Source organism: Coregonus lavaretus (assembly GCF_964263955.1).
Source record: "Coregonus lavaretus genome assembly, contig: HAP1_SCAFFOLD_63, whole genome shotgun sequence".
Classification (NCBI taxonomy): Eukaryota; Metazoa; Chordata; class Actinopteri; order Salmoniformes; family Salmonidae; genus Coregonus; species Coregonus lavaretus.
In genome coordinates, this window is record NW_028162761.1 from 1,527,748 (window position 1) to 1,540,331 (window position 12,584).

The following is a 12,584-nucleotide window of genomic DNA, read 5'->3' on the forward strand; positions in this document are numbered from 1 at the left end:
GCAGAAGTAAGGCTTCTCTCCTGTGTGTGTTCTCTGATGACGTTTTAGCTTAGTTGATGTTGTGAAATTCTTCCCACAGTCAGTACAGGAATACAGATTCTCTCCTGTGTGTATTTTTAGGTGTATTTTTAGCTTTGATAGAATTGGGAAAATCTCCTCACAATGTGGGCAGTGGTGAGACCTCTTAGCTCTGTGATCTTCCTGCTGTTGCTCTCTGGATGTAGAGAATGTCTCAACATGGTCTCCTGTGTGAACAACATCAGAAGATCCAGTCAGTTGGTGTAATATACAGTACCAGTCATAAGTTGACACCTACTAATTCAAGGGTTTTTCTTAATTTTTTACTATTTTCTACCTTGTAGAATAATAGTGAAGACATCTAAACTATAAAATAACACATTGGAATGGATGGAATCATTCCACATATGGAATCATGTAGTAACCAAAAAAAGTGTTAACCAAATCAAAATGTTATATTTTAGATTCTTCAAAGTAGCCACCCTTTGCCTTGACAGCTTTCCACACTCTTGGTATTCTCTCAATCAACTTCACCTGGAATGCTTTTCCTACAGTCTTGAAGGAGTTCCCACATATGCTGAGCACTTGCTGGCTGCTTTTCCTTCACTCTGTGGTCCAACTCATCCCAAATCATCTGAATTGGGTTGAGGTCAGATGATTGTGGAGGCCAGGTCATCTGATGCAGCACTCCATCACTCTCCTTCTTGGTCAAATAGCCATTACATAGCCTGTAGGTGTGTTGGGTCATTGTCCCACTAAGCGCAAACCAGATGGGATGGCGTATCACTGCAGAATGATGTGGTAGCCATACTGGTTAAGTGTGCCTTGAATTCTAAAAATATCACAGACAGTGTCACCAGCAAAGCACCCCCACACCATCACACATCCTCCTCCATGCTTCACTGTGGGAACTACACATGCAGAGTTCATCCGTTCACCAACTCTGTGTCTCACAAAGACACGGCAGTTGGAACCAAAAATCGGACATTTGGACTCATCAGACCAATCTAATGTCCATTGCTCATGTTTCTTTGTCCAAGTAAGTCTCTTCTTATTATTGGTGTCCTTCAGTAGTGGTTTCTTTTCAGCAATTCAACCTTGAAGGCCTGATTCACACGGTCTCCTCTGAACAGTTGATGTTGAGATGTGTCTGTTCCTTGAACTCTGAATAATTTATTTGGGCTGCAATTTTTGAGGCTGGTAACTCTAATGAACTTATCCCCTGCAGCAGAGGTAACTTGGTCTTCCTTTCCTGTGGCGGTCCTCGTGAGAGGCTGTTTCATTATAGCGCTTGATGGTTTTTGCGACAGCCCTTGAATAAACTTGAAAAGTTCTTGAAATTTTACGGATTGACTGACCTTCATGTCTTAAAGTAATAATGGACTGTCGTTTCTCTTTGATTATTTGAGCTGTTCTTGCCATAATATGGACTTGGTATTTTACCAAATAGGGCTATCTTCTGTATACCACCCCTACCTTGTCACAACACACCTAATTGGCTCAAATTTACATTTACATTTACATTTTTGTCATTTAGCAGACGCTCTTATCCAGAGCGACTTACAGGAGCAATTAGGGTTAAGTGCCTTGCTTAAGGGCACATCGACAGATTTTTCACCTAGTCGGCTCGGGGATTAGAACCAGCGACCTTTCAGTTACTGGCACAACGCTCTTACCCACTAAGCTACCTGCCGCCCATGCATTAATAATGAAAGAAATTGCACAAATGAACTTTTGATAAGGCATTCCAGGTGACTACCTCATGAAGATGGTTGAGAGAATACCAAGAGTGTGCAAAGATGTAATCAAGGCAAAGGGTGGCTACTTAGAAGAACTTAAAGTATAAAATATATTTTGATATGTTTAACACTTTTTTGGTTACTAAACGATTCCATATGTGTTGTTGAATAGCTTTGATGTCTTCACTACTATTACACAATGTAGGATGTAGGAAATAGTAAAAATAAAGATAAACCCTTGAATGAGTAGGTGTGTCCAAACCTTTGACTGGTAATGTACATGTCAATCACATTTATTTTTTGAAGCCCTTTTTACATCCGCAAAGTCACAAAGTGCTTTACAGAAACACTTCCTAAAATCATGAAAGATCAAGCAATGCAGATGTAGAAGCACAGTGGCTACTAAAAACTCCCTATAAAGCAGGAACCTAGGGAGAAACATGGAGAGGAACCAGTCCTCGTCTGGCTGTACCGGGTGGCGCAGCGTTCTAAGGCACTGCATCTCAGTGCTTGAGGCGTCACTACAGACCCCCTGGTTCGATTCCAGGCTGTATCACAACCGGCCATGATTGGGAGTCCCATAGGGCGGCACACAATTGGCCCAGCATCGGGGGGCAAAAGTTGTGAAATTCATGAGCCATATCATCCTCCACTCACTATCACAATGGTTAGTAACTACACAGACTAATTTCATAGAACTTAAAACAATGGCAGTTTGTCTACTCTCTGATCACTCCAGATAGTGAATAAAACACATGCTGGCAATACTGGTGTCAAACCGTGCTAGTCTCAGTAGCACAAAATAACATCTACATTTTCATACAAACAGATCATCATGAAACAGTTCAACTGCAACTTTTCATGCACAGTGAGAAGTTGGAACAAAACAAACTTAATTAGATAGAACCTGCTCTTACCATGAGAAACAGATTTCCCAATCTTCTCCTCCTCTTCTTCATCTTTAATGTTGACATTCAGCTCCAGTGTTTGACTGCAGTCTTCCAGCTTCACTGATGCCATCTCTGGATCCTGCAGTGCAAACTGGGCTCCACTGTCACAATCAGGACCCACTGACTGTAGGTTTGGACTTAGTGTGGAAGGAGAGCGGCAGGCTGGGTTTGTCCTCACTATTGATGTTACCGGACTTATACCTGAGTTGGCAAGTAGTAATAAAGAGAAACGGAAACAAACGTTATTGTCTTGACAATTCAGGCACATTCTTTATTCTCTAAAAATATTTTGTATTTTTCAATCATCTAATTCAGTGTTTGACTGAAAAAGTACAAATTTTGGGTGCCGGTACGGTATATATTTCGGTGCAGGGGCCCCACAATACCTTTGAGCTAATATTCTATAAGAGGAACATGAGCTCAAGCAGTAGACATTTCAGGTGCTGATATTCAGCTCTGGTGAGCTTCTGTCCAAGTCAAACACTGATCTCATTTTTATAGATCAGGTAGCTAAGAATTGACAACAAATAATTAACATTACAAAGTACACACTACACAATGTACAGTTGAAGACGGAAGTGTACATACACCTTAGCCAAATACATTTAAACTCAGTATTACACAATTCCTGATATTTAATCTTAGTAAAAATTCCCAGTCTTGCGTCAGTTAGGATCACCACTATATTTTAAGTGAAAATGTCAGAATAATAGTAGAGAGAATGATTTATTTCAGCTTTTATTTCCTTCATCAGATTCCCAGTGGGTCAGATGTTTACATACACTCAATTAGTATTTGGTAGCATTGCCTTTAAATTGTTTAACTTGGGTCAAACGTGTCGGGTAGCCTTCCACAAGCTTCCCACAATAAGTTGGGTGAATTTTGGCCCATTCCTCCTGACAGAGCTGGTGTAACTGAGTCAGGTTTGTAGGCCTCCTTGCTCGCACACGCTTTTTCAGTTCTGCCCACACATTTTCTATAGGATTGAGGTCAGGGCTTTGTGATGGCCACTCCAATACCTTGACATGTTGTCCTTAAGCCATTTTGCCACAACTTTGGATGTATGCTTGTGGTAATTGTCCATTTGGAAGACCTATTTGCGACCAAGCTTTAACTTCCTGACTGATGTCTTGAGATGTCGCTTCAATATATCCACATAATCTTCCTTCCTCATGATGCCATCTCTTCCTAGAGCTGCCCGCCTGGCCAAAGTGAGCAATCGGGGGTGAAAGACGATAGTCAAGAAGGTGACCAAGAAGCCGATGGTCACTCTGACAGAGCTCCAGAGTTCCTTGGTAGAGATAGGAGAAACTTCCAAAAGGACAACCATCTCTGCAGCACTCCACCAATCAGGCCATTATGGTAGAGTGGCCAGACGGAAGCCACTCCTCAGTAATTTTATTTAACCAGGTAAGCCAGTTGAGAACAAGTTCTCATTTACAACTGCGACCTGGCCAAGATAAAGCAAAGCAGTGCGATTAAAAACAACAACACAGAGTTACATATGGGGTAAACAAAACATAAAGTCAAAAATACAACAGAAAATATATATACAGTGTGTGCAAATGTAGTAAGTTATGGAGATAGGCAATAAACAGGCCATAGTGCAAAACAGTTACAATTTTGTATTAACACTGGAATGATAGATGTGCAAAAGATTATGTGCAATTTGAGATACTGGGGTGCAAATTAGCAAAATAAATAACAATATGGGGATGAGGTAGTTGGGTGGGCTAATTTCAGAATGGCTGTGTACAGGTGCAGTGATCGGTAAGCTGCTCTGACAACTGACGCTTAAAGTTAGTGAGGGAGATAAGAGTCTCCAGCTTCAGAGATTTTTGCAGGTCGTTCCAGTCATTGGCAGCAGAGAACTGGAAGGAATGGCGGCCAAAGGAGGTGTTGGCTTTGGGGATGACCAGTGAGATATACCTGCTGGAGCGCAGACTACGGGTGGGTGTTGCTATGGTGACCAGTGAGCTAAGATAAGATGGGGATTTGCCTAGCAGTGATTTATAGATGACCTGGAGCCAGTGGGTTTGGTGACGAATATGTAGTGAGGGCAAGCCAACAAGAGCGTACAGGTCACAATGTTGGGTAGTATATGGGGCTTTGGTGACAAAACGGATGACACTGTGATAGACTACATCCAATTTGCTGAGTAGAGTGTTGGAGGCTAATTTGTAAATGACATCGCCGAAGTCAAGGATCGGTAGGATAGTCAGTTTTATGAGGGCATGTTTGGCAGCATGAGTGAAGGAGGCTTTGTTGCGAAATAGGAAGCCGATTCTAGATCTAACTTTTGAATGGAGATGCTTAATGTGAGTCTGGAAGGATAGTTTACAGTCTAACCAGACACCTAGGTATTTGTAGTTGTCCACATACTCTAGGTCAGACCCGCCGAGAGTAGTGATTCTAGTCGGGTGCAAGCAGCGTTCGGTTGAAGAGCATGCATTTAGTATTACTAGTGTTTAAGAGCAGTTGGAGGCTACTGAAGGAGTGTTGTATGGCGTTGAAGCTCGTTTGGAGGTTTGTTAACACAGTGTCCAATGAATTTTTTATTTTTTTTATTTCACCTTTATTTAACCAGGTAAGCCAGTTGAGAACAGGTTCTCATTTACAACTGCGACCTGGCCAAGATAAAGCAAGTAGTGCAATAAAAACAACACAGAGTTACATATGGGTAAAAAAAAAAACATAGAGTCAGAAATACAACAGAAAATATATATACAGTGTGTGCAAATGTAGCAAGTTATGGAGGTAAGGCAATAAATAGGCTATAGTGCAGAATAATTACAATAGTATTAACACTGGAATGCTAGATGTGCAAGAGATGATGTGCAAATAGAGATACTGGGGTGCAAAAGAGCAAAATAAATAACAATATAGGGATGAGGTAGTTGGGTGGGCTAATTTCAGATGGGCTGTGTACAGGTGCAGTGATCGGTAAGGTGCTCTGACAACTGATGCTTAAAGTTATTGAGGGAGATAAGAGTCTCCAGCTTCAGAGATTTTTGCAATTCGTTCCAGTCATTGGCAGCAGAGAACTGGAAGGAATGGCGGCCAAAGGAGGTGTTGGCTTTGGGAATGACCAGTGAGATATACCTGCTGGAGCGCAGACTACGGGTGGGTGCTGCTATGGTGACCAATGAGCTAAGATAAGGCGGGGATTTGCCTAGCAGTGATTTATAGATGGCCTGGAGCCAGTGGGTTTGACGACGAACATGTAGTGAGGACCAGCCAACAAGACCGTACAGGTCACAGTGGTGGGTAGTGTATGGGGCTTTGGAGACAAAACGGATGGCACTGTGATAGACTACATCCAATTTGCTGAGTAGAGTGTTGGAGGCTATTTTGTAAATGACATCGCCGAAGTCAAGGATCGGTAGGATAGTCAGTTTTACGAGGGCATGTTTGGCAGCATGAGTGAAGGAGGCTTTGTTGCGAAATAGGAAGCCGATTCTAGATTTGACTTTGGATTGGAGATTCTTTATGTGAGTCTGGAAGTTGAGTTTACTGTCTAACCAGACACCTAGATATGGGCACGTTGCAGCGGAGGGTGCAGAGCTGGTGTCCGGGGTAGTGGTAGCCAGGTGGAAAGCATGGCCAGCCGTGGCAAAATGCTTGTTGAAATTCTCGATTATTGTAGATTTATCTGTGGTGACAGTGTTTCCTAGTCTCAGTGCAGTGGGCAGTTGGGAGGAGATGCTCTTATTTTCCATGGACTTTACAGTGTCCCAAAACTTTTTGGAGTTAGTGCTACAGGATGCACATTTCTGTTTGAAAAAGCTAGCCTTTGCTTTCCTAACTGATTGTGTATATTGGTTCTTGACTCCCCTAAAAAGTTGCATATCGCGGGGGCTGTTCGATGCTAATGCAGTACGCCACAGGATGTTTTGTGCTAGTCAAGGGCAGTCAAGTCTGAGGATAAATAAGCATGCCCCATTCAAAAAATTAATATTGAGAGGAAAGCACTTTTAAAGAACAACCAGGCATCCTCTACTGACGGAATGAGGTCAATATCCATCCAGGATACCCGGGCCAGGTCAATTAGAAAGGCCTTCTCGCTGAAGTGTTTTAGGGAGCGTTTGACAGTGATGAGGAGTGGTCGTTTGACCGCGGACCCATTACGGACGCAGGCAATAATCGCTGAGATTCTGGTTGAAGACAGCGGAGGTCTATTTAGAGGGTATATTTGTCAGGATGATATCTATGAGGGTGCCCATGTTTACAGATTTGGGGTTGTACCTGGTAGGTTCGTTGATAATTTGTGTGAGATTAAGGGCATCTAGTTTAGATTGTAGGTTGGCCGGGGTGTTAAGCATATCCCAGTTAGTTCACCAAGCAGTACGAACTCTGAGGATAGATGGGGGGCGATCAGTTTACATATGGTGTCCAGGGCACAGCTCTGGGCTGAGGGGGGTCTGTAGCAAGCGGCAACAGTGGGAGACTTATTTCTGGAAAGGTTGATTTTTAGAAGTAGAAGCTCAAACTGTTTGGGCACAGACCTGGATAGTACAATAGAGCTCTGCAGGCTCTCTCTACAGTAGATTGCAACCCCACCCCCTTTGGCAGTTCTATCGAGACGGAAAATGTTGTAGTTGGAGATGGACATTTCTGGTGGCCTTCCTAAGCCAGGATTCAGACACTGCTAGAACATCAGGGTTGGCGGAGTGTGCTAACGCAGTGAATAACTCAAACTTAGGGAGGAGGCTTTGGATGTTAACGTGCAAGAAGCCAAGGCTTTTACGGTTACATAAGTCAACAAATGATAACGCCTGGGGAGTAGGAGTGATACTGGGGGCTACAGGGCCTGGGTTAACCTCTACATCACCAGAGGAACAGAGGAGGAGTAGAATAAGAATACGGCTAAAGGCTTTAAGTACTGGTCTTCTAGTGCGTTGAGTACAGAGGAAAAAAAGGGGCAGATTTCCATGCGTTGTAGAATAGATTCAGGGCATTATGTACAGACAAGGATATGGAAGGATATGAGTACAGTGGAGGTAAATCTAAACGTTGGGTAACGATGAAAGAGATAGCATCACTGGAGGCACCGATTGAGTCGGTCTCCGCGTGTATGGGGGTGGGACAAAGGAGCTATCTAAAAAGGTAGGTTGAGCTGGGCTGGGCTGGGGGATCTACAGTGAAATAGTACAATAAGAAATAACCGAAACAGCAATAAGCAAAGCATATTGACATGGGAGAGAGGCATAAAGCAATCACAGGTGTTATTCGAGAGAGCTAAGGCAACAGCTGGTAATGGCAACAAGGTTTGGGCTGAGGCTAAACAAACAGGATGCGGTACCGTATAAAGAAACAGTCCAGCAGGCATCAGCTGTATAGCTGAGTTATCATAAGGTCCGGTGAACAGCAATAGGAGAGTTCGGAGGTAGTTCGGAGGCTGCTATAGCACTGGCGAGCAAGAGGCCATGGCTAGCGTGTGCTAGCGGGCCAGGGCTAGCAGATGGGTCTTCGTGGTCGACGTCGTAACGGGAAGCCTGCTGTAACCACATCAGACGATTTCGTCGGCAGACCAGTCGTGTTGGATCGGCGGGGCTCCGTGTCAACACTAGGAGGTCCCGTCCGGTTGACAGAGAGGTAGATAGCCGGGCGATGGGCTTTAGGATAGCTCAAGGCTGATTACCCACAACAACGTCCATTTGGTTGCAGCTAGCTGTGATGATCTGTTAAAAGTCCAGTGATTCAGTGATTCCGGCTGAAAAACCGATGTTCTGGGTCGATAACACGCTGTGCAGACAGTGCAGACTGGCCGATAATAGTCCAGGCTAGAGCTGGCTGATGGTGGCTAATAGAAAGTAGCTAGTTAGCTGGCTACTCCCGTCCGGTAGACAGAGGTAGATAGCCTGGAAATGGGCCTGGCTCGAGGCTATCTCACGGCTAACTGGTGCTTGCTTCTGGGGCAGTGGTGAACAGCCAAACAGCAACATCCAATCGGTTGCGGCTAGCTAGTTGCGATCCGGTGTTAATGTCCAGTGAATCAGTTATTCTGGAAGTAGAATCCGATGTTCTGGGTGAAAACCGCTAACAATGGCTAATAGCAAGTAGCTAGTTAGCTGGCTAGCTAGTTTCAACTGGAGATTCCAGATAAAGGTAAGTCAATAATAGAATCCGTTCCACATTGAGTGAGGCGGGTTGCAGGAAAGTATATGTTGTAGAAGGATGAAAAGTATGATAGGAAAATATGTACGAAAAATACAAAAAAATACAAAAAACAGGCTATTTACACAGACACACAACAAAGAATGCGACCGCACTGCTACGCCATCTTGGAATAGTAAAGGGCACATGACAGACCACTTGGAGTTTGCCAAAAGACACCTCAAGACTCTCAGACCATGAGAAGGAAGATTCTCTGGTCTGATGAAACCAATATTGAACTCTTTGGCCTGAATCCCAAGCATCACATCTGGAGAAAACCTGGCACCATCCCTACGGTGAAGCGTGGTGGTGTCAGCATCATGCTGTGGGGATGTTTTTCAGCGGCAGGGACTAGGACACTAGTCAAGATCGAGGGAAAGATGAACGGAGCAAAGTACAGAGAGATCCTTGACCTGCTCCAGAATGTTCAGGACCTCAGACTGGGGCGAAGGTTCACCTTTCAACAGGACAACTACCCTAAGCACACAGCCAAGACAACGCAGGAGTGGCTTTGGGACAAGTCTCTGAACGTCCTTGAGTGACCCAGCCAGAGCCCGGACTTCAACCCGATCTAACATCTCCGGAGAGACCAGAAAATAGCTGTGCAGCGACGCTCTCCATCCAATCTGACAGAGCTTGAGAGGATCTGCAGAGAAGAATGGGAGAAACACTCCAAATACAGGTGTGCCAAGCTTGTAGCGTCATACCAAAGAAGACTCTTGGCTGTAATCGCTGCCAAAGGTGCTTAAACAAAGTACTGAGTAAAGGGTCTGAATACTTATGTAAATGTGATATTTCCGTATTTTTTATTATATTTGGTTAAATTTTTTTAGCAACAATTGATAAAAACACGTTTTTGCTTTATCATTATGGGGTATTGTGTGTAGATTAATGAGGGAAACAAACAACTTAATCTATTTTAGAATAAGGCTGTAACATACCTAAATGTGGAAAAAGTCAAGGGGTCTGAATAATTTCCCAATGAACTGTATATACAATGGGGAGAACAAGTATTTGATACACTGCCACATTGTATGATTTTTAAGTAATTAATTTGCATTTTATTGCATGACATAAGTATTTGATAAATCAGAAAAGCAGAACTTAATATTTGGTACAGAAACCTTTGTTTGCAATTACAGAGATCACACGTTTCCTGTAGGTCTTGACCAGGTTTGCACACACTGCAGCAGGGATTTTGGCGCACTCCTCCATACAGACCCTCTCCAGAACCTTCAGGTTTCGGGGCTGTCGCTGGGCAATACGGACTTTCAGCTCCCTCCAAAGATTTTCTATTGGGTTCAGGTCTGGAGACTGGCTAGGCCACTCCAGGACCTTGAGATGCTTCTTACGGAGCCACTCCTTAGTTGCCCTGGCTGTGTGTTTCGGGTCGTTGTCATGCTGGAAGACCCAGCCACGACCCATCTTCAATGGTCTTACTGAGGGAAGGAGGTTGTTGGCCAAGATCTCGCGATACATGGCCCCATCCATCCTCCCCTCAATACGGTGCAGTCGTCCTGTCCCCTTTGCAGAAAAGCATCCCCAAAGTATGATGTTTCCACCTCCATGCTTCACGGTTGGGATAGTGTTCTTGGGGTTGTACTCATCCTTCTTCTTCCTCCAAACACGGCGAGTGGAGTTTAGACCAAAAAGCTCTATTTTTGTCTCATCAGACCACATGACCTTCTCCCATTCATCCTCTGGATCATCCAGATGGTCATTGGCAAACTTCAGATGGGACTGGACATACGCTGGCTTGAGCAGGGGGACCTTGCGTGCCTTGCAGGATTTTAATCCATGACGGCGTAGTGTGTTACTAATGGTTTTCTTTGAGACTGTGGTCCCAGCTCTCTTCAGGTCATTGACCAGGTCCTGCCGTGTAGTTCTGGGCTGATCCCTCACCTTCCTCATGATCATTGATGCCCCACGAGGTGAGATCTTGCATGGAGCCCCAGACCGAGGGTGATTGACCGTCATCTTGAACTTCTTCCATTTTCTAATAATTGCGCCAACAGTTGTTGCCTTCTTACCAAGCTGCTTGCCTATTGTCCTGTAGCCCATCCCAGTCTTGTGCAGGTCTACAATTTTATCCCTGATGTCCTTACACAGCTCTCTGGTCTTGGCCATTGTGGAGAGGTTGGAGTCTGTTTGATTGAGTGTGTGGACAGGTGTATTTTATACAGTAACGAGTTCAAACAGGTTAAGTTAATACAGGTAATGAGTGGAGAACAGGAGGGCTTCTTAAAGAAAAACTAACAGGTCTGTGAGAGCCAGAATTCTTACTGGTTGGTAGGTGATCAAATACTCATGTCATGCAATAAAATGCAAATTCATTACTTAAAAATCATACAATCTGATTTTCTGGATTTTTGTTTTAGATTCCGTCTCGCACCGTTGAAGTGTACCTATGATAAAAATTACAGACCTCTACATGCTTTGTAAGTAGGAAAACCTGCAAAATCGCCAGTGTATCAAATACTTGTTCTCCCCACTGTATATATATATATATATACACATATCCTTTAAAAAAATGTAATGTCCTTTATTACTTTCCAACCCCACCACCCCTCCCCTAATTGGAGTAAACTACTGAACAACAAAGCTTAGGCCTCTACTTCCAGCTTATACATTCTATATACATTTTATGGACATGTCAATTTAACAATAGTTCTATTTTGTTTGTTTTTACTCCTCAACCTCTCTGATCATTTTAATGATGTCCATCCGGTTTGCTTCTGTATGCCATATCTTTCAAACTGTGCTCTTTCACAAAAGTTCTTAACCTACATACTCATTAACTTAACTAGGTCTTTCCTTATAGCACTCGACCACACGACTGGACAATAATCAAGATAAGACAAATCTAGAGCCTGCAGAACTTGATTTTTGGAGTGTGGTGTCAAAAAAGCAGAGCATCTATTACGGACAGACCTCTCCCCATCTTTACAACCATTGAATCTATACGTTTTGACCATGACAGTTTACAATCTAAGGTAATGCCAAGTAATTTAGTCTCCTCAACTTGTTCAACAGCCACATCATTCAATACCAGATTCAGCTGAGGTCTAGAATTTAGGAAATTATTTGTACCAAATACAGTGCTCTTAGTTTTAGATGTTCAGGGCCAGTTTATTACTGGCCACCCATTCCAAAACAGACTATACTGGTTTCATCCATGCAAGTCTCAGTAGCACGAAATAACACCTACCTTCTCATTGAAACAGTTCATCATGAAACAGTTCTACTGCAACTTTTCATGCACAGTGGGAAGTTGGATCGAACCTGCTCTTACCCTGAGAAACAGATTTCCCAATCTTCTCCTCCTCTTCTTCATTTTTAATGTTGACATTCAGCTCCAGTGTTTGACTGCAGTCTTCCAGTTTCACTGATGCCATCTCTGGTACCTGCGGTGCAAACTGGACTCGACTGTCAATCAGGACCCAGTGACTGTAGGTTTGGACTCAGTGTGGAAGGAGAGAGGCAGGCTGGGTTTGTCCTCACTGTTGATGTTACAGGCCTCAGACTTAATCCTAGTCGGCCTGTAGTAATAAAGAGAAACAGACAACAGTCTTGACAGTTCTGGAACTTTCTTTATCCTCAAAAAAGATATTATATTTCTTCTTGTTCAATTCCCTAATTTCAACAGATCAGGGAGCTAAACAATGACAAAACAACATTCATTCACATTAGACAGGTGCACAAAAATTACACAAAGCAACTG

The 12,584-nt window shown here is 43.5% G+C and overlaps 1 long non-coding RNA gene across 1 annotated transcript; it reads right to left on the bottom strand.

The window, feature by feature from the left end:
* Positions 1 to 200: 200 nt before the first annotated feature.
* LOC311118901 lies at positions 201 to 12,377 on the bottom strand. Its single transcript, XR_014611878.1, has 3 exons — positions 12,156 to 12,377; positions 2,675 to 2,908; positions 201 to 245 (listed from the first exon to the last, which is right to left on the bottom strand). It is a non-coding gene; the product is annotated as an uncharacterized lncRNA (long non-coding RNA).
* Between the last annotated feature and the right edge of the window lie 207 nt (positions 12,378 to 12,584).